Below are 21,583 nucleotides of genomic sequence, written 5' to 3' on the forward strand. Positions count from 1 at the left end.
ATGTCACCCTAAAATATGACATTTTGACATATTAAGTTAAAGGCACTTGAGAAAAAGCTGGTGCAAGTAGGGCCCTATGACCTGCCTTTTTCTTCCTGAAAGCAGGAGATAATACCACAAGGAAGGAAGACATTCTTATCATCAGAGATGGGAAATCAAGGCTTAAAAATCTCTACAAACCAACCGTGTGAAGTTAACCCTTACCTGCCTATTTAATTCTCAACAATTTACTGCCTCTAACCCAGCTCCTTTGTCTTGGTCAATTCTTCACCAATTTATTATTTGTCTAAGATATAAAAGCTTTCTGCTTGAGTCATTTCTTCAAGTCTTTATTCTCCTGTGAAGGCTCCAGTGTATATGTAAAAATTTCCTAAAACTTGTGTGCTTTTTCTCCTGTTTCTCTGTCTTATGTCAGTTTAATTCTTAGGCTCAGCTGGAGACCCAAAAAGGTTGGAGGAGATTTCTTCCTCCCTTAACTTTTATTAGAATTTAATTCTATCAAGCAGGGTCTCTGCCTTGTTCACTGTAGTATATTCATTGTTTACAAAGTTTCAATAAATGCTGAATAAATAAATGACTAAACCATAAATTAAAATTCATATCTTTTGGCACACCTGGGTGCCTCAGTAGTTAAGCATCTGCCTTCAGGTCAGGTCATGATCCCAGAGTCCTGGGATGGAGCCCCATGTCAGGCTCCCTGCTCCGCAGGGAGTCTGCTTCTCCCTCTGCCTGCCGCTCTCCCTTGCTTGTGTTCCCTGTCTCGCTGTCTCTCTCTCTCTGTCAAATACATACATACATACATACATACATACATAAAATCTTTTAAAAAATTCATATCTTTTTATCATAACTAGTTGATAATGATCCTTTTACTTATTCTGATTAATGTACAATTTATTCTTCTACCTTTGAGCCATTTAAACACCAGGAAAGGACCTAGAGTACACAGCTCTAGTTTTTCATGGTTTCTCTCTTAATTGACTGTGTTGATCTACTTCTAGCTCAGCCCTCTGCCTTAGCTACTAACTAGCTTTCTTACATGGGAGAGTTAACTTTGTTGAGCATCATCCATAGCAGTGATTCTTAAACTTTAGATTGTATCAGAATCACCTGAGTCCTTATTAAAGCAAAAATGGCAGGGCCTGAACCCCGGAGTCTCTCCTTTAGTAGGTCCTTGGTTGTGGTTAGGAAATTTGTATTCCTAATTAGTCCTCAAATATTGCTGATTTTGCCAATCTAGGGAAAACGATTTGAGGATCACAGAGCTATAAGAATGGATGATGGTCATCTTCTCTTGTTAACTTCTTTCCAGTTGGACCTGGGCAAACTGTTGTCAAAGTTTTCTATGGAACAAGATAAGGAATTGAGCCTTAGGCTCTACCAGCTGGGTATTCTTGCTGGAAAAGTAAGCAGCTGTGAAAGGAACTTGAAGAGTTTTCTGGGCAGTATTTCAAACTTAAAATTTGACAAAATGAGGAAGAATAGTTATAATGAAAAAGGTAGAGATAAAGACAAAGATAGAGGTAGAAGAACAGGAAGGAGGAGGAAAAAGAAGTGAGGGGCATTTGGAACAATTGAGATACTGACATATGTAGAGATTCTGAAAATATAGAGAATGCCTGAAATGCCTGAAGGAACCAGCTGAAGCTAATTTGGAGAATTTCGTGTTTCCAGTACATGTTCCTAGGGTATTTATGGATTCAGATTTAGAATTGTATGGGGACATGAGAAAGGCAATAAAGAAACTAACACAAAGTAGAGATCCCTCATCTCCATCATATATAGAGACTTCCATATGATTGGTGGATTCCTATAACCAAAATCTATTATTAGGCTCCTTGGGTTATCTTAATAAAGTACCATAAACTTGGTGGCTAAAAAACAGAAATTTGTTCTATCACAGTTCTGCAGGCTAGAAGTCCAAAATCAAGGTGTCGGCGAGGCCATGCTTTCTCTGAAGATTCCAGGGGAGGATCCTTTGCCTTTTCTTAGCTTTGAGTGGCCTGCAAACCTTGGTGTTCCCTGACTTGCTGCTGTCCAATCTCTGTTTCTATGATCACACAGCGTTCTCCTTGCATCATCCATTTTTTCATGTTGTTTCTGTGTCTTCTGTTGGTGTTTTCATGAAAGTTAAGTTTAAAAACAAAACTACTTTGGTAAAATATTTTAAGTGGAGAAGGATTTGAGTCTTCCTTTCCTTTTGGCTGTGATTCCCCCAAATACTTATGCTTTGCAAATAATCATTTGTGATCTACTTGTTACTATCCTCATGTTGTCTCACCTGTCTTATTTGTGTTCTTTACCCTTTCATTAACCTAAAATTGAGAGTTTCTAATTCTTTATCACAACTCTTCAGTCAGGCATAAAGTCTCAGTTATCAAAATTATTAAGCTAGTGGATTTTGATGGGAATGTGTAAACTTGTCACATCTCAGGGATTAATAATAATAACCCAAAGCTTATATATATGTAATGATTGCTAGGTGTTTGTTAGAGTTCTGAGTGTTTTACACATTAAGAAGCTAATTTAATTATCTTTTTGAAATGAAAAAAATGAAATAATGCCCCCCACCCTAGCTTTATTATTGTAATTTCAGTGTGGTTTTAATAGCTATATGGAAGGATGAGAAAATCAATTAGTCAATAAATGGAATGGGCAAATATAATTCTGCATCTGAGAGGTGTTTTGGTATTCTTCAAACAGCACTGTGTAGGTGATTGTCCACTCTATTGCCTACCTTGTTTATCACTTTTATTTCTACCCTCCTTATGTAATCTAATTCATTTAAAATTAGGATATAATTTTTATTTTGATAAAATATGACTTAATTTTCCAAATTTTGCATTTATATATGTATGTATGTCTATAAAGAATGGCATATCTGTCTCTGAAAATTCCTGATTTTAATGAAATTATTTATATTGGGCAAAAAGTCATTCTTAATTTTAGACTTTTATCATTATGGCAATAAAATCAGTATAAGGTATTTTGAATGGCTCCTGGTTTCTACCAAATCTTATGATTTTTCTTTTTTACGTGATGAAAGTGCTTTAAATTTTGCTGAAGTTTTTCTGAGCAGAGTCATTTGAGTGCTATAGCATGCCCCTCATATGTCAAAGCTTCTTTATAGCCATATATAGTAATAACAGGTTTATTGGAGAGTCTGAGCTTTATGGAGTACACACTTGAAAAGGATTTATTTTTTCTAATCAATGCCCCCAACTGTGCAATGTCAATTTTCCTTCCCTGCTGGGTAGCAGATCTTTTAATGACGTCTTGGGCAGATTCCATAGCATCTCTCTACTTTATTAAAAAGTCTAGTTTGCAACTCCAATCTCATATCCTCTCCACATCATACGACAAGCCTGGTTTGGGGCCTAGGAACTTGAAAAGAAGTGTGATCTGCTCTCTCATTTCCTCACTATCACCAGGAGTCAAATGGAAGGTCATTGTGTGCCTCTCTGGGACATATCCCTAACTTCTGTCTGATGCTTTTATGTTTTCTAGCTGCTCTGGGAAGAGATATAGAGTAAAGGGACAAGAGTCTCTTTGTTTTATTTGACTTGAAAGAACAATATTGTTTTTTTTACTGTCAACTGCCTTATTCTCCTGGAAAATGCTGATAGACCATCAAAGTCCTAGGTGACAGACCTCTAACTTAGAAGTCCTGTTGGGAATATCTGCACTGTAAATTTTCCTTATTTTTTATTATATATAATAATTTAACTCTTATTTAACCCTTACCCTGTACAATAACATGTTCTGGATGGTTTACAAATATTCATTAATTATCTAAAAATCATATGAAGTAGGTACTGCTATTATTTCAATAGGGAAACTGAACCACAGTGAAACTGGAACAAATTGTACAAGTTTGCATACCTAGTATTTAACTGACTTTGGATTTGAACCCAGGCAGTCTAGCTCTAATGCTCTTAATTAGTATATTAGGCTGCCTTCATGTAGTTGTCTCTGGCTTGAGACAACTATTTAATAGATAATTGGTAATAATGGTTTGGAGCCAAAAGTTTTCTAGAGTAGAGATATAATTTTATAGGTTTTGGAGTCATCCATATATATTTTTGATTTTTGAATTATGAAAGTAGATGATCTCTGAAGGGGAAGACCCAACTGGGGAAGACAATACTATTTAACAAACATGAAGGACACCAGAGAAGATTTTAAAGGACCAGAGAAATCAGATTTAGTATCTACACATACAGAAACATGGACATCCCCAGATAAGCCGATAGCTGGGTGTCCATTCTAACCTCACTATAAGTGGCTGTTCCTCATTTATTCAAAGAGGCTAAACATTTGCATGGGGAGGAAGTTGGAATGTTGGAAAAAGACAATGCCTCAGTTTGCATAAACCTCAGTAAAACAAAAGATGTAGAGTTAATAAAACCCACCTCCATAAAACATTGTCATTGCAGGGTGAGTCAGAGCAGTTTGTCTCAGACTCAGGCAGTTTAATTAATCATATACCTAAGAGTAGTCTTAGAAATTCATTTTTCTTCACATAGTCAATGACATTTTAGAGTTCTTTATGTATTGGCATCCTGAACAAGTAACTGTCTGTCTGGTCTAAGTCTGCATTGAACCCTGATCACTGGAGCCAAAGATGGAAGAGTTTCAAGTGGAAATGAACAGCTGCAAAATGTTCAAATATGTCCAGTGGACCAAGAATTGGGAAATTAGATTCTGTGATTAGAAGGTCATCCTGGTTTTGCAAGAGAAAATTAGGGTCATTCATTTCCCAGCTGCACAGCATGCCTTTGTTAAAATTTGACATTTCAATATTTGATTCATTTTGGATTTTTTCTAATGTATGATATAACCTACAGTTCCAAATATATTTTTGTATTGATGGTTACCCAGTTTTCCCAAAATCTTGTACAGAATGGGCTATTTTTCTCTTCTTAATTTGAGACCCAAACATTTTCATAAAGTATTACGTGTGTATGTGTATATACATATACATCTATATATATATACATATACATATATATATACATATATATATATATATATATATATATATATATCTTATACCTTTATATGTGATGTTCTACTCCAGTAGTCTGTCTATTAATGTCCTATCTTGTATCAATTATGGAAGCTTTATAGCGTATTTCAATAGTAGGGGGCTAGTTACCTCATTGTCCTTTCTTTAAAAATGTTTCTTGGCTATTCATGTTTGTTTGTTTGTTTTCCATATGATCTCTACAATAACCTGTTCAGTTCAAAAAATCATTTTTTAGTTGACATCACATTACATTATAAATTGTTTGAGTCTTCTTGCTTCATGAGTGTTTTAAAGTTTCCCATCAAAGACCTTATTCATTTCTTGTTAAGCTTATTTGTAGATACTCTTTTTTTTTCCCTCTTTATAAATAGGTTATTTTTTCTATTAAAATTTTATATCTTTTTGTTTGTTGCTGTTGGTGCTGGTGAATTGAATTGCTGATTCTTTATGGATTTTGACCAACAAAATAATCCTTCAATATGGTTCATAACTATTTTATTTGAAACCTAATCATGTATACATATTAATATTTTTATCCTGGACTCTGTTATTTTCTTACACAATAATTTTTGTTGATTCTCTTGTGTTTTACAGATATGTAATTATATCATCTGGAAATAGTAAGGGAGCCTTATGTCCAAATTTTATATCTCTAGTTTCTTTTTTGTATCAAACTATTTTAACCAGTAACTTAAGTATCATTTTAAATACTAATGTGATAGAAGACACCTTTATCTTGTCCCATATTTTGCTAGGGAAAATTTTTAGTGGTTCTCCATTAAGTTTTTGAGCTGAGGGGCGCCTGGGTGGCTCAGTCCATTAAGCAGCTGCCTTCACCTCAGGTCATGATCCTGGGGTCTTGGGATCGAGCCCCACATCCGGCTCCCTGCCCAGCGGAGAGACTGCTTCTCCCTCTCCATCTGCCTGCCACTCTGCCTACTTGTGCTCTCTCTCTGTCAAATAAATAAATAAAATCTTAAAAAAAAAAAGTTTTTGAGCTGAGACAAATATATTTTGTCATTTTAAGAAAGGATCTATAAATTCCTATATGTTGAGTATTTTTATATTTAATTAATAACTATAGATATTATGACATTTCTCCTTAGGCTTATTGATATGATAAGTTATATTAATAGCTTATTTAATTTTGAACAGTCCTTATATCTGGAATAAAAATCTCTTGAAAATGATGTATTATTTCTGCAATTATCTGCCAAATTCTGTTGCAAATATTTTATAATTGGTGTCTCATAGTAGTTTATAAATGACAGGTTTGGGTACCTGTGTTATGCTAGCTTTGAAAAAAAAATTTAGTATTTTTTTTAATCTAAGGTCTAGATGAGTTAGCATAGCTTTGAAATGATTTACTAGTTAAGGATTTTGTTCCCCATGTAAAACCATCCAGGCCTACCACTTTTGAGGTGAGATTTCATTTTACCAACATTATTTCTTGTGCAGGAATTGCCAGGTTTAGGGTTTTATTGCAAATATAGTTTCCATTTTTCTAGAAATTTTTTTCATTTGATCCGTTTTATTTTTATTTGTTTTAAAGATTTTATTTATTTAAGAGAGAGAGCACAAGCAGGGTGGAGCAGAGGTAGAGAGAAAAGCAGACTCCTCACTGAGCAGGGAGCCTGATGCAGGGCTGGATCCCAGGACCTAAGGATCATGACCTGACCCAAAGGCTTAACCAACTGAGCCTCCTAGACACCCCTTAATCCAGGAGTTAAATCTATGTTTTTAATAAAGAAAGAATTCTTGTGGTTTTTCTAATTTTCTCACTTTTTGTTTTTTATTCCATTGTACGTATTCTATATTTTTTTGTTCATGACTAGATTGGCTAGTAGTTTGTTCACAATATGGTTATTTTGAAAACTAGCTTTTAGTTTTTATGCTTTTTTCAGGTTTATGAATAATTTCTGCTTTTCTCATTAATAATCCCTATTTTTTCCTTTGGCTTAATTTGTGCTTTGTTTTTTAACATTTTGAATCAAACAGTTTGTTTTAACTATTTCTTTTTATTGATATAAAATTTATAGCTATGAGTTATTTTTTACTACAGCTTTAGCTGTATTCTATAGGTTTCAATATAGAATGTCCTTATTTCTAGATTTTATAACATTTTGGTTTGATTTGCTTCTTTACTAGAAAATTGTTTAAGGAAGAATTTATTAAATTTGATTTGGTAGGATATTTGAGTTTTCTGATTTTGATATTAAAAATGTCTAGTTTTCCTTTTCTTTAATCAGATAATAGAATCTGGACAGCATATTTTGAGATTTATGGAGTTTTGTGGGGGTTTTTTTGTAGTGGAGTTTCTGGTCATATTTATCATTTTATGAGTATGTAAGGAGTATTTTTTTACATGTGGAGTTCAAGATATTTCAATGAGACCTAGGCTATTCATTATGTGTCTTAGCTCTCTGTCTTTACTTTGATTATTATCTTCACTGGTATTATTTATCCACTGAATTTTCTGGCTAATGAAACAAATTGCTTCTTCACTCTAGAGGTTTTCTAATATTCCTTTTCTTTCTTTTTTAGTTCTATAATACTGACTTTGTTATTAGTGTATAATATTCCAAACTATTATAACTTCACTGTTAACAGCCTTCTTTAACATTATAAATTGCCTTTCTAATCTCTCACAATGTTTTTTGACATATTCAACTTTTTTCTCTAAATTTATTGAGGAATAATTGATGAATATAATTATATATTTAAAGTGTGCAATGTGATGATTTGTTACAGATACACATTATGAAATGATTACCAAAATCAAAGTAATTAACACATCCATCATCTCATACTTTTTTCCTGTGATGTGAACATTTAAGATCTATTCTCAGCAACTTTAAAGTATATTGTACTATTAACTGTAGTCACAATGCTGAACATTAGATCCCAGAACTTATTCTTCTTATAATTGAAAGTTTGTACCATTGAACTGTATCTCCCCATTTTTTCCTCCAACCACCATTCTATTCTATGTTTCTTGGCTTTTTCTTTTCCTTTTTTTCTTTCTTTTAGATTTAACATATAATAAGCAATATTAAGCAATATCATACAGTATTTTCCTTTTTCTGTGTGGCTTATTTGATTTAGCATAATGCCCTCTAGGCTTACCCATATTGTTGCAAGTGGGAGGGCTTCCTTTTTTATGACTGAATGATATTTCATTGTATAAATGCCCTAATTTTTTTATCCATTTACCTGTTGAAGGGCATTACGGTTATTTCCATATCTTGACTATAGTGAATAATGCTGCAGTGAACATGGGAATGGAGATATTTCCGAAATAGTTTTTGCATTTCCACTGGATATATTCATAGGAGTAGGATGGCTGGATACTAGGATAGTTTTAAGTTTTTGAGGAAACTCCACGCTGTTTTTCATAATGGCTGCACCAATTAACATCACCACCAATCATATATAAAGATTCCTTTCATGAATTAAGGAATTCATGATTCCTTAATCCTCTTTCCTCTCCACTTACTTCACCTATCCCCCTCACACACCTCCCCTGATATGCTTTATTTTAAAAAAGTACCCTCAGTCACTTTTTTTCAACAAGAACATTTTTTACTTGAAGAATACTTGGTTCTAAAAGATATATATAAAACATTTCATCCAAGAAAAATAGAATACACATTTTCTTCAAAAACACACAGAAGAATTACCTGGTTAAATCACATAAAAAGAAACAACAAATATTACAATTTAAGAAGACTGAAATCATACTAAGTATATTCTCCAACTACAAGGGTATAAAACTAATGATCAGATATAAAACAAAGCTGGAAAACCTACAATCTAAACATTAAATATTAACTATGTAAATATTAAACACACTATTGCACAAGCAGTGGGCTAAATAAATGGCAAGTCAAAATATGTTTCAAAACAAAAGAAAAACAATGTTGTTTTTGGTGGAATGCTCTGTAAATGTCTAAGGCCATCTGCTCTAATGTGTGGTCAAAGTCCAATGTTTCCATGTTATTTTCCTGTCTGGATGATCTATCCATTGAATAAGTAGAAATATTGAAGTCCCCTGCTATTTTTGTACTAAAGTCTATTTCTCCATTGACTATAACACTTGCTTTACATAATAGGTTCTTCTATGTTGGGGGCACAAGTATTACATCCTCTTGTTGGATTGACACTATTAACATTATATAATTCCCTTATTTGTCTTATTACAGCACGTCTTTAAGTCTAATTTGTCTAAGTATAATTAACCCCGCTTTCTTTTGGTGTCCATTTGCAATGAACACCCTTTTCAGTCCTTTCACTTTCAGTCTGTGTTTGCTTGTATCTGAAGTGAACCTCATGTAGGCAGCAAATAATTGGTGTTTTTTAATCCATTCAGCCACTCTATGATAATATGGTAATTTTATGATAATATGATAAATATGGACTTATTGCCACTATGTTTATTATTTTCCAGCTGCTTTACAATTTCTTTTGCCCTTTTTCTCTTGCTCTCTTCCCTTATAATTTGTTGATTTTCTTAGTTGGTAAACTTAAGTTTTTGTATGTTTTGTATATTTACTATACATTTTTGCTTTGTGGTTACCATGAGAACTACATAAACCATATCAGAGTTATAACAGTGTATTTTAAGCTGATAACAATTTATATTTAAATGCATTCTAAAGATATATTTTTATTCTCCCATTTAGGTTTTATATCGATTTACATTTCTTCTTGTGTATCCATTAATAACTTAGTATAGTTATAGTTATTTTTACTCTGTCTTTTAACCTTCATATTGATTTATAGGTGATTAACCTACCACCCAGGCCATCATTAGACTATTCTAAAGTAACTATGTATTTAAATTTATCAGTGAGATTTATACTTTTATACATTTTTCTGCTACTAAATAGTGCTTTTTTCTTTCCGCTTACAGATGTCATTTTATCATTTCTTGTAAGTCAGGTCTAATGGTGATGAACTCCTTTAGCTTTTGCTTCTTTACTTGTTTTGCTCCTTTATTGTGATTGACAACTTTGCCGAGTAGAATATTCTTCTTTGGCTTTTTTTTTTTTTTTTCCTTTCAGCACTTTGAGTATATTGTGCCACTCTCTTCTGGCCTGCAAGTTTCTTCCAAAAAAAGAAAAAAAATCTGTTCATAGTCTTATGGGGGTTCCCTTGTTCTTAACAAGTTGTTTTTCTCTTGCTGATTTTAAGATTCTTTCTTTGTGCTTAATTTTTGACATTTTAATTACAATATATCTTGGTCTGGGGTCTTTGGATTTATCTTATTTGGAACACTATGGGTTTCCTGGATCTGATACCTATTTTCTTCCCTAGGTTAGGAAAATTTTAGTGACTATTTCTTCAAATAAACTTTATGACCCTTTTCTCTCTCTCTCTCCTGTTTAATGTGATTATTAGTCCAGCTGATGTTGTGATCTTCTTTAAGTTCTTTAAGCTATCTTCACTCATTTTCATTCTTTTTCTTTTTTCTTCCTCTTCTTCTTCTTCCTCTTTTTTTTAAATTTTTATATAAAACACTCACCTCTCGTGGTCTTCAATTAGTAGCCCTGTAGAGATGAATCTTATTACTGAATCCTGCCCTTGCTCTTGGTTATCTCAAAAACCTGTGATTCTCCAAGCAACTTTTTTTTTTTTTTTTTTCCATAGTTGAGTATGTGCCAAAACCTCTCAATGCTGCAAGGGTGAGCATCTTAGCTCTTAGATGCAGGCTGATTGTAATGTGGCAGCAGCTTTCGAAGGATGCAAATATATCTCTTTCAGGGGAAGACTGGGACATTGGCTTTCACTCTGCTCCATCTGCACTGAGCCCTGGGGGCAGGGGAAGGAGCCAGGTAAGAACTGTTCCTTGGTTTGCTACTGTCTTGTTGAACACATAAACATGAGTCCTGTTGGCCACCAGACACAAAAGCTTGGGTGTCAGACATGTGAACAAACTCCTTTCATGCATGGAGACACGTACAACCTGAGGTGGGGCAGAGGGAGAGAACAAAGTTGGCAAAAGCTGGCCTTCCCAGTTTCTGGGGAGGGTTATAGTCAGTGCCTAGGTGTGTGTTAAAGGAGAAGCCTGTCCCTGAGTCTGAAGCTTTTAAGATTTGCAAATAGGCTTCTTCCATGAAAAATCTTAGAATTTCATGGTGCTGCCTCTGTGCTGTACACTGAAATGATACTTAAGAACTGTTTCTCTGTTTGATACACTCCTGTGGGACCCATGAATCCATCTGCAGTGGCCACCAGAGCCAGGTGATCAAGCAATAGGTCCCCTGGTGGTACCTGGAAAAGCCGGGATCCCACACATGTGCATAAGATCCTTTCTAGGAAATAATGGCAATCTGGAGTGTGGCAGAGTGAAAGTATGAGGTTGGTGCATGCTGGCCTTCACTCTCTCTGCAAGATGTGTTTTAAAATAGAAGCCTTGCCCTCAGGCTGCAGCTTTTAAGTCCAGCAAAGAGGTTTCCTTCAGGGAAAGCGGGTATTTGCTGCCTCTCACTGAGCCCTGGGGAAAGCCATGACACATCCTTGTGAGCCTCTAAAAACTTCTTTTCTTTTATCTTATCTTTCTTTCCTTTCTTTTTTTTCTTTCCTTTTTTTTCGTTTTCGTTTTCCTTTTCTTCTTCTTTTCCAGTATAATTAACATAGAGTGTTATATTAGTTTCAGGTGTACAATATAGTAATTCAACAATTCTATACATTACTCCTTGCTCATTAAGATAAATGCACTCTTAATCCCTTTCTCCTGTTATACACATCTCTCCAACCACCTCCTCTCTGGCAACCATCAGTTTGTTCTCTATATTTAAGAGTCTGGTTTTTGTCTTTTTTTTTTTTTCTCATTGTTCATTTGTTTTGTTTCTCAAATTACACATATGTGTGAAATCATATGGCATTTGTCGTTCTCTGACTTATTTCACTTATCATTATGCCCTCTAGATAAAAACAGTTCGTTGAAAATGGCAAGGTTATTTTTTTTTATGACTGAATACTATTCCAGTATATATATACACACACACCACTTCTTTATCCATTCATCAATCAGTGGATAAGTGGATATTTGGGCTGCTTTCATATGTTGGCTATTGTAAACAACGCTACTATAAACACGGGGTGCATGTATCCCTTTGAATTAGTATTTTTCCATTTTTTGGGGTAAAATCCCAGTAGTACAATTGCTATATTGTAGGACAGTTCTATTTTTAAATTTTTGAGGAACCTCCATACTGTTTTCCACCTTGGATGCACCAGTTTGCATTCTCACCAACGGTGCAAGAGGCTTCCCCTTTCTCCACATCCTCTCCCACACCTGTTGTTCCTTGTGTTTTTGACTTTAGCCATTCTGAAAGGTGTGAGGTGATATGCCATTGTGATTTTGATTTGTGATTTTGACTTGAGGGATGATGAGCATCTTTTCATGTGTCTGTTGGCTATCTGGATGTCTTCTTTGGAGAAATGTTGGTTCATGTCTTCTGTCCATTTTTTAATGGATTACTTATTCTTGGGATGTTGAGTTTTGTAAGTTCTTTATATATGTTGGACATAAGCCTTTATCATGTATGTCACTTGCAAATATCTTCTCCTATTCAGTACATTGCCTTTTAGTCTTGTTGATTGTTTCCTTTGCTGTGCAGAAGCTTTTAACTTTTTATTTTGATGTAGTCTCAATAGTTTACTTTTGTTTTTGTTTCCTTTGCCTTAGGGAGCCGATCTAGAAAAAAAGTTGCTAATGGCCAAGGTCAGAAAAATTACTGCCTGTGCTCTAGAAAATTTCTAGGATTTTTACGGTTTTAAGTCTCAGATTTAGGATTTATTTTTGTGGATGGTCTAAGCAAGTGGTCCAATCTCATTCTATTGCAGGAAGCTGTCCAGTTTTCCCAACACCATTTGTTAAAAATACTGTCTTTTTTCCGTTGGATATTTTTTGCTGCTTTGTTGAAGGTTAATTGGCCATCAATTGTGGGTTTATTTATGGGTTTTCTATTCCATTCCATTGATCTATTTCTGTGGCAGTACTATACTGTTTTGATTAGTGCAGCTTTGTTTTGTTTTTTGTTTTGTTTTGTTTTGTTTTGTTTTAATTTGACAGAGAGCACACAAGCAGGGGAAGCAGCAGGCAGAGGGAGAGGGAGAAGCAGGCTCCTTGCTGAGCAGGGAGCCTGACACGGGGCTAGATCCCAGGACCCCGGGATCATGACCTGAGCTGAAGGCAGCCGCTTAACTGGCTGAGCCACCCAGGCGCCCCTGGTACAGCTTTGTAATATAACTTGAAGTCTGGAATTGTGAGGCCTCCAACTTCGCTTTTCTTTTTCAAGATTGCTTTGTCTATTTGGGGTCTTTTACGGTACCATACAAATTTTAAGATTGTTTGTTCTAGTTCGGTTAAAATTGCTGTGGGTATTTTGATATGGATTGCTTTCAATCTGTAGATTCCTTTGAGTACTATAGACATTTTAACAATATTTGTCCTTCTAATCCATGAGCATGGAATGTCTTTCCATTTCTTTCTATTGTCTTCAATTTCTTTCATCCGTGCTTTATAGTTTTCAGAGTACAGATCTTTTACTTCCCTGGTTACGTTTATTCTTGGGTATTTTATTATTTTTGGTAAAATTGTAAATAGGACTGTCTTCTTAATTTCTTTCTGCTATTTCATTATTAGGGTATAGAAATGCAGCAGATTTCTGTATTTTATAGATCTTGTATTCTGCAATTGTACCGAATTCACTTGTCAGCTCTAGTGGCTTTTTGGTGGGGTCTTTAGGGTTTTCTCTATATAGTATCACGTCATTTGCAAATAGTGAATGTTTTACTTCTTTGCCAACTTGGATGCCTTTTATTTTCTTCTTCTTGTGGCTAGAACTTCCATACTGTGTTGAGTAAAAGTAGTGAGAGGGGCATCCTTGTCTTGTTCCTGACCTTAGAGGAAAAGTTCTCAGTTTTTCACCATTGACTACGATGTTAGCTGTGGATTTTTCATAAATGGCCTCCATGATGTTGACGTATGTTCCCTGTAAACCTGCTTTGCTGAGGGTTTTTATCGTGAGTGGATGTTGTACTTGTAAAATGTTTTCTCTGCATCTATGAAATGATCATATGGTTTTTATCCTTTCTCTTGTGGATGTGATGTATTGATTTGTGAATATTGAACCACCCTGCATCCCAGGAATAAATCTTACTTGATGGTGGTGAATGATTTTTTAATGTATTGTTGGATTGGGTTTGCTAATATTTTGTTGAGGATTTTTGTATCTATGTTTATCAGAGATATTGGCCTGTCGTTCTCCTTTTTTTTATAGTGTGTGTCTCTAGTTTTGGTATCAGAGTAAGGCTGGTCTCATAGAATGAATTTGAAAGTTTTCTTTTCTATTTTTCAGAAGAGTTGGAGAAGAATCGATATTTACTCTTTAAATATGTGGTAGAATTCACCTTTTAAGACCTCTGGTTCTGGACTTGTATTTGTTGGGAGTGTTCTGACTACTGATGCAATATCATTGCTGGTAATTGATCTGTTCAAATCCTTTATTTCTTGCTGATTCAGTTTTGGGAGGTTAAATGTTTCTTCAGCTTTTCCATTTCTTCTAGGTTGTCCTGTTTCTTAGCATGTAATTTTTCTAATATTCTCTTGTAATACTTTCTATTTCTGTGGTGTCTGTTCTCATTTCCCCTCTTTCATTTCTGATTTTGTTTTTTTTGATGCCCCCCCCCCCTTTCTTTTTGATGAGTCTGGCTAAAGACTTATCAATTTCGTTGATCTTTTTAAGAACCCCCTCCTGGTTTCACTGATTTGTTCTATTGTGTTTTTAGACTATATTTTATTTATTTCTGCTCTAGTCTTTATTATTTCCTTCCTCCTACTGGTTTTGGGTTTTGTTGTTCTTCTAGCTCCTTTAGGTGTAAGGTTTGGTTGTTCATTTGAGATTTTTCTGGCTTCTTGAGGTAGGCCTGTGTTACTATAAAGTTGCCTCTTAGTGTAACTTTTGCAGCATCCCAAAGATTTTGGACCGTTGTGTTTTCATTTTCATTTGTCTCCGTGTATTTTTTATTTCCTCTTTGAGTTATTGATGGACCCATTCATTGTTTAGTACATGTTCTTTAACCTCCATGGAATTGTGTTCTTTCCAGAATTTTTCTTGTAGTTGATTTCTAGTCTCATAACGTTGTTGGAAAGGATGCATGATATGACTTCCATTTGTTTGAATTTGGTGAGACTTGCTTTGTGGCCTAATATGTGGTCTGTTTTGGAGAATGTTCTATGTGTACTTGAGAAGAATGTGTATTTTGCTGTCAGGATAAATGTTCAAGTATATCTATTAGATCCATCTGGTCCAATACGTCATTCAAAGCCACAGTTTCCCCCTTGATTTTCTATCTAGATGATCTATCCATTGATGTAACTGGGGTGTCAAAGTCCCCTACTCTTATTGTATTACTCTTGATTGCTTTCTTTGTTTTTAATAGCTGCTTTATGTATTTGGGTGCCCCCGCGTTGGGTGCATACATACTTACAATTTTTAAATGTTCTTGTTGATTGTTTGCTTTAGGGTTATATAGTGTACTTCTTTGTCTCTTGTTACAGTCTGTCTTAAAGTCTATTTTGTCTGATATAAGTATTTTTACTCTGGCTTTCTTTTCACTTCTGTTTACATGATAAATGCTTTTCCTTCCCTTCACTTTCAAATTGCACCTGTCTTTAGGTCTGAAATCAGTCTCTGGTGTGCAGTAGATAGCTGGGTCTTACTTTTTTTATCCATTCTCGCACCCTATGTCTTTTGATTGAAGTGTTTAGTCCATTTCCATTCAAAGTAATTATTGATATATGTGTATTTATTGCCACTTTCTTATTTGTTTTACGGTTGTCTTTGTAGTTCTTCTCTATTTCTTTCTTCTCTTGCTCCTTTCTCTCATGGTTTGCTTGCTTTCTTTAGGATATACTGAGATTCCTTTCTGCTTATTTTTTGCGTACCTATTACCAGTTTTTGATTTGTGGTTACCATTATGTTTATATAGAACATCCTATGCATATAGCAGTGTATGTTAAGTTGATGGTTGCTTAAGTTTGAACCCACTCTTTACCCTTCTCCGATCTACGTTTCACATATATGGTATCATACTCTCCATTTTTTTATTGTATCCATCCCTTGACTGATTTTTACAGATATATTTAATTTTACTGCTTTTGTGCTTCCTCCTTTTCTTACTCCTACTTAAGGTCTTTCCTTTCCACTCAAAGAGTCTCCTTTAACATTTACTGTACAGATGGTTTAGTAATCATGAATTCCTTTAACTTTTGTTTGGGAAACTCTCTCTCCTTCTATTCTGAGTGATAGCCTTGTTGGAGAGAGTGTTCTTGGCTGTTTGTTTTGTGTGTGTGTTTGGTTTTTGTCTTTTCTTTCTGTACTTTGAACATATCATGCCACTCTCTTCTGGCCTGCAAAGTTTCTGCTGAAAAATCTGCAGGTCGCCTTATAGCAGACCCCTTGTACGTAACTGTTTTCTTTTCTCTTGCTGCTTTTAAAATTCTTCTTTATCGGTACTTTTTCACCATTTTCATTACTAGGCATTTTGTGGTGGACTGCCTTGGGAAGATTTTGTTGGGGGCTCTCAGTGCCTCCCGGATCTGGATTTCTGTTTGCTTCTCCAGATTCAGGAAATTTTCCGCTATTATTTATTCAAATAAGTTTTCTGCCTCCTTCCTGCTCTCTTCTCCTTCTTGAATCCCTATAATGACACCCGATGGTGTCACTGACGTCTCAAGGTCTATTTTCATTTTTATCATTATTTTTTCTCACTACTGTTCAGCTTGATTGCTTTACATCATTCTGTCTTTCAGATCACTGATCCTTTCTTCTGTTTCGTCTAGTCTACTACTTATTCCATCTAATGTATTTCTGGGGGCACATTTCACTGTATTTTAGTTTTACATTGATAAAAATAAGAAAGAGGGAAATAAGGGAAATAATGACTGTCTAAGAGACAAGCATATAAACCTCCCCCTGCCCCCCAAGCCCTGCCATATATCTGACCATATCAGAATGCCAGTTGCTGGTTGGGTTCCAGGCGGAATGTTGAAGTCTTCTCTACGGTGTGTTGTGACTACCGTATCTATGGTGACCAGGATTTGTCCTGTGGTAGAGCAGTACCATGGATGTGCTGCCATCCTCTCTGGAGCATGGCTTTGAGCTGATCCTTGGGAAGTTCGGTGAGATGATGGTGAAGCTGCTGCCAAGTGGCCCGAGCCCAAGACTTATTTTCCAAAACCTCCAGTGGGAGACACTGCTATGTCTGCCTGTCATTGGCCTCTTGGTGGGCCTATTATTTATAGTCAGACTTGTTCAGTCAGTTAGAAGTCACCTTTATGGAAGACGTGAAAAGCAGCTGGCAGAAGCACTGGCTGCAGGGATTGAGGAGAAATGCCAACTCATTGACAAGCTTTTTGTAGCGAAGGAAGAGCATGCCGGAATTGAATCACCTCTAGAAAATGGCAGACTAGAGAAAGAGTCATTCGATATCCTCAGCCTTGCAGCTTCTTACAAAAAGGGGAAGAGGACCAACATGATGCTGAGGCAGGAACTAAATTCTCTGGTTCAAGAACTGAAGGGAGAGAGATCCAAAAGGTCAAAACAAGAAGAGCAGATGATGGAGATGCTAAAGGACCTCCAGTCCCTGGAACAGATTGTGAGATTCACTGCATCACAAGGAGCTTTTCTTAACCTGCCTGGAGACCAAGAGCCAAGCCCTCTTGGTCCCTTCCCCAGGAGTGGGCCTGGGTCTTAAAGCAGTGCTGTGCCCTCCCCTCCACCCAGGCCTCCCACCTGCCAGGCTTTGTTCCTCCACCTCAGCTTCTATCTGCGGGTCATGGTGGCCAGTGGATGCAAGAGTGATCCTCCCTGGTCTGGGTTCTTCCATCTTCACTTGCTAGACACAGCAGACAGCTCCTTCGTGGTTGACTCCCCCCTGTCTAAACATTATTGCACTTCCTGGACCACACCAAGGACTATGGGGCTTTCTTTGTCTTCACAGAAGTTTGGACTTTCTTTCAGTAGCACTGAAAGACATACGGTACTTAAAAGCTAATCTGTTACTCTGATTGACTCTTCATATATCTCAAGATATTATATTGCAAACGCTATTTACAATATTCTCATGTGTGAACTATTTTTATTTATTCTCTATATAATATTATAATTTACAAATATAAGTCATGTAACAATAAAGACTTTTAATTGTCAACAGCAGTATTTTTTGGTTTTGTTTTTCCAACATTCACAAGTCATACATAAAAGCACCTCCCCCCAAGTATGTATTTTTTTTAATTTAAATTCAATTAGCCAACTTATAGTACATCACCAGTTTCAGATATAGTGTTCAATAATTTATCAGTTGCATAGAACACCCAGTGCTCATCACATCACATGCCCTCCTTAATGCCCATCACCAATTACCCCATGCCCCCACCCACTGCCTCTCTGGCAACAAAAGAGAGCTACCCTATGACCCAGAAATTACAGTACTAGGTATTTACCCCAAAGATACAAATGTAGTGATCTGAAGGGGCACCTGTACTCCAATGTTCATAGCACCAATGTCCACAATAGCCAAACTGTGGAAAGAGCCAAGATGTCCATTGATAGATGAATGGATAAAGAAGACACAATGGAATAATAGCCATCAGCAAGGATGATTACTCATCTTTTAAAATAACATGGATGGAACTGGAGGGTAATATGCTAAGTGAAATAAGTCAATCAGAGAAAGACAACTATCATATGGTTTCACTCATATGTGAAACAGGGCAGAGGACCATAGGGGAAGGGAGGGAAAACAGAGTGGGAAGTCATCAGAGAAGGAGAAAAACCATAAGAGACTCTTAGCCACCTCATGTATTTTTAATTTTAGTTATTAAATTCTTCATCTTTGATTGGTTCTTGTTTATGTTTTCTATCTCTTTGTTGAGGGTCTTAACATCCTCCACCATTTTCTCAAGTGTAGTGAGTTTATGACCATTGCTTTAAATTCTCTAGCAGGCATACTGCTTATCTCTGTTTTATTTAGCTCTCTTGATGTGATTTTTTTGTCCTGTTCTTTCATTTGGGATGTATTCCTCTGTCTCCTCATTTTGCCTAACTGTCTTTGTTTCCATGTGTTAGGAAAGTCAAGTACATCTCCTGTTCTTGAAAGCTGTGACCTCTTAAGTAAGAGTTCCCGTGATGTCCGGAAGGGCAATGTTCCCTGTTCATGAGAATATGGCACTTCTCGGCTAGTCTCTAATGTGTGTGACGAGTGCACTACTGTTGTGGCTGAGCTGCATTTGCCTTCAGTCAAGTCATATGCAGCGGCTCCCTTTGCCTGTTGTGGGCAGGGTTCAATCCCTGTGTTGTTAGTGGACCACTCTGCGGCCCCCTTGGGCTTGAGGCGAGTCACGCCAGGCATTTGACAATGATGCAGGAGCACCAAACTGTAGGGCACTTTTCTTGCCTTGTTCCCTGAAAAGCTTTCATGGGTGGGAGGGGCCTGCTGTCAGACCAGATGTCTGCCTCCAGTCCACTGCTGGAGTGATAGTTGTTTCAGATGTGTGGTTACCTTCTCCTTTCCCTAGGTCAGGAGTTACTTTAGATTGCTTGACTGGCCTGTCATGGTTGTTTGAATACTACCAGGCTGTGGCATTCTTTCAGATTGGCTCTGGCCAAAAAGTACTGGTAGGGGCAGTTCCACAGGAGAATGCATGGATTCCCAGTGTTAACAATGTTGTGCAGATCTGCTTTGGGAGGCTACCTGGAGCTCCTTTAGAAAACTACTTTTGAAGTGCTAGGGTGGATGAATTTGCAGGAGATAATGGGGCAGGTGAGCGGTACCAGCAAGGTCCACTTTGGGAGGTGACCTTCAGCCACCGAAAACTCCTACTAGTCCCACTGTGTTAGAAGGCGGCAAGTAAGTAGAAGTATGCAGGGTTGGGTAATGCTGTTTGCAAGTTTCGTTAAGAGTGTTGGCACTGAGCTGGTTTCCACTGGTGGCTGTGTATCTCGGCTCATGGGCAGGTAGGGGAAATCGCACTAGTTAGCTCTTTTGTTCCTGGAGATGTCTCCCAACAGTCCTCTCCAGCACATGCTCTGGGATTAGTAAACAAACCTCCCTCCTTTATACCTCAGTCATTTTTCAAACCACTGCTTTTATCTTTTCTCCTGAGGGCTATTTCTCATGTTGTCTCTTTAAGGGCAGGTACTCAGGACTCAGTTTCCTCTTGTCCTCCTGGCTCTCAGTGTAGCATTATGGTTTCATGGGCACAATCCACATTGGCTTTCAGAGTTAGATGTTTAAAGGTTCATCTCTCAAATGGGAATCTTAAAAGTTGGGGAATCGGATGTGGGATCCAAATCTTTCACTGCTCAAGAAGAAGTTGGGAGTTATATATTTCCTCCTAAGTATGTGTCTCAGCCTCTCCTAACCATTTCAATATAGGTTTTTCTTATTCATCTGATGTATAGCAGAGGCTCAGCTAGTTTGGATTTCTTTCAGAGGTAATTGTTCCATACGTAGCTGCAGATTCAGTGTGTCCTTGGAGGAGGTGATTTCAGGAGCCTCCAATGTTGCCATCTTGAACTGGAACCCATTCCTCTTCCTTTTCATTTGTCTCCTCTGACTATATAATATCAGGAGATCTAGCTTCAATTTTGGAGCTTCTGTCTTTTTCCTGATTAAGCCTGCTTTTGAAGTTCTCTATTTTATTTTTAATTTCATTTATTGCATTCTTCAGATCCAGAATTTGTTTTTTTAAATGATTTCTATATGTTTATTGAACTTCTCTTTTTGCTCATGCTTTGTTTTCCTGTTTATTGAGTTGTTTATGTTCTCTTGAATTTCAGTGAAGTTCCGTAATTATTATTATTATTATTATTTTTAAAGATTTTATTTATTTATTTGAGACAGAGAGAATGAGAGAGAGAGAGAGCACATGAGAGGGGGGAGGGTCAGAGGGAGAAGCAGGCTCCCTGCTGAGCAGGGAGCCCGACGCGGGACTCGATCCAGGGACTCCAGGATCATGACCTGAGCCGAAGGCAGTCGCTTAACCAACTGAGCCACCCAGGCGCCCGAAGTTCCGTAATTATTTTGAATTCTTTTTCAGGCAACAGGTTGCCCTTTTTTAGTATTTAGTTATTGAGAAATTGTGTTGCTTGGCTGTATCATGCTTCCCTGTTTTTATTTCATGTTTCTGATTGTTTTGCATCGATGTCTGTGCATTTGAGGGTGTGTCACCTCTTCTAGTCTTTTCACACTGTCTTCAATGGGGAAAGATGTTTACCTAAAGGTGGCTGTGAGGGTGCCAGTTGTGTGAAGTGCTGCATCTTAATTCCTGGGAGGACACAGTGGTTACATCTGTGCACCTCCATCAGTTGAGGTCAACGTCAACAAAGACGCAATCTTCTGTGGTCAAGGACTGGGAAGTCCTGTGGGTCGCATTGATGACTACTCCTGAAGTCCTCAGAAGTGAAGGCTCCTGGTATCCTCCTGTTCTTTCTTCCTTTGGGAGGAAGTCTAACCAAGGCAATTCTTCTTGGTACCAGG

Source organism: Halichoerus grypus, chromosome 6, assembly GCF_964656455.1.
Source record: "Halichoerus grypus chromosome 6, mHalGry1.hap1.1, whole genome shotgun sequence".
In the NCBI taxonomy this organism is placed as follows: domain Eukaryota; kingdom Metazoa; phylum Chordata; class Mammalia; order Carnivora; family Phocidae; genus Halichoerus; species Halichoerus grypus.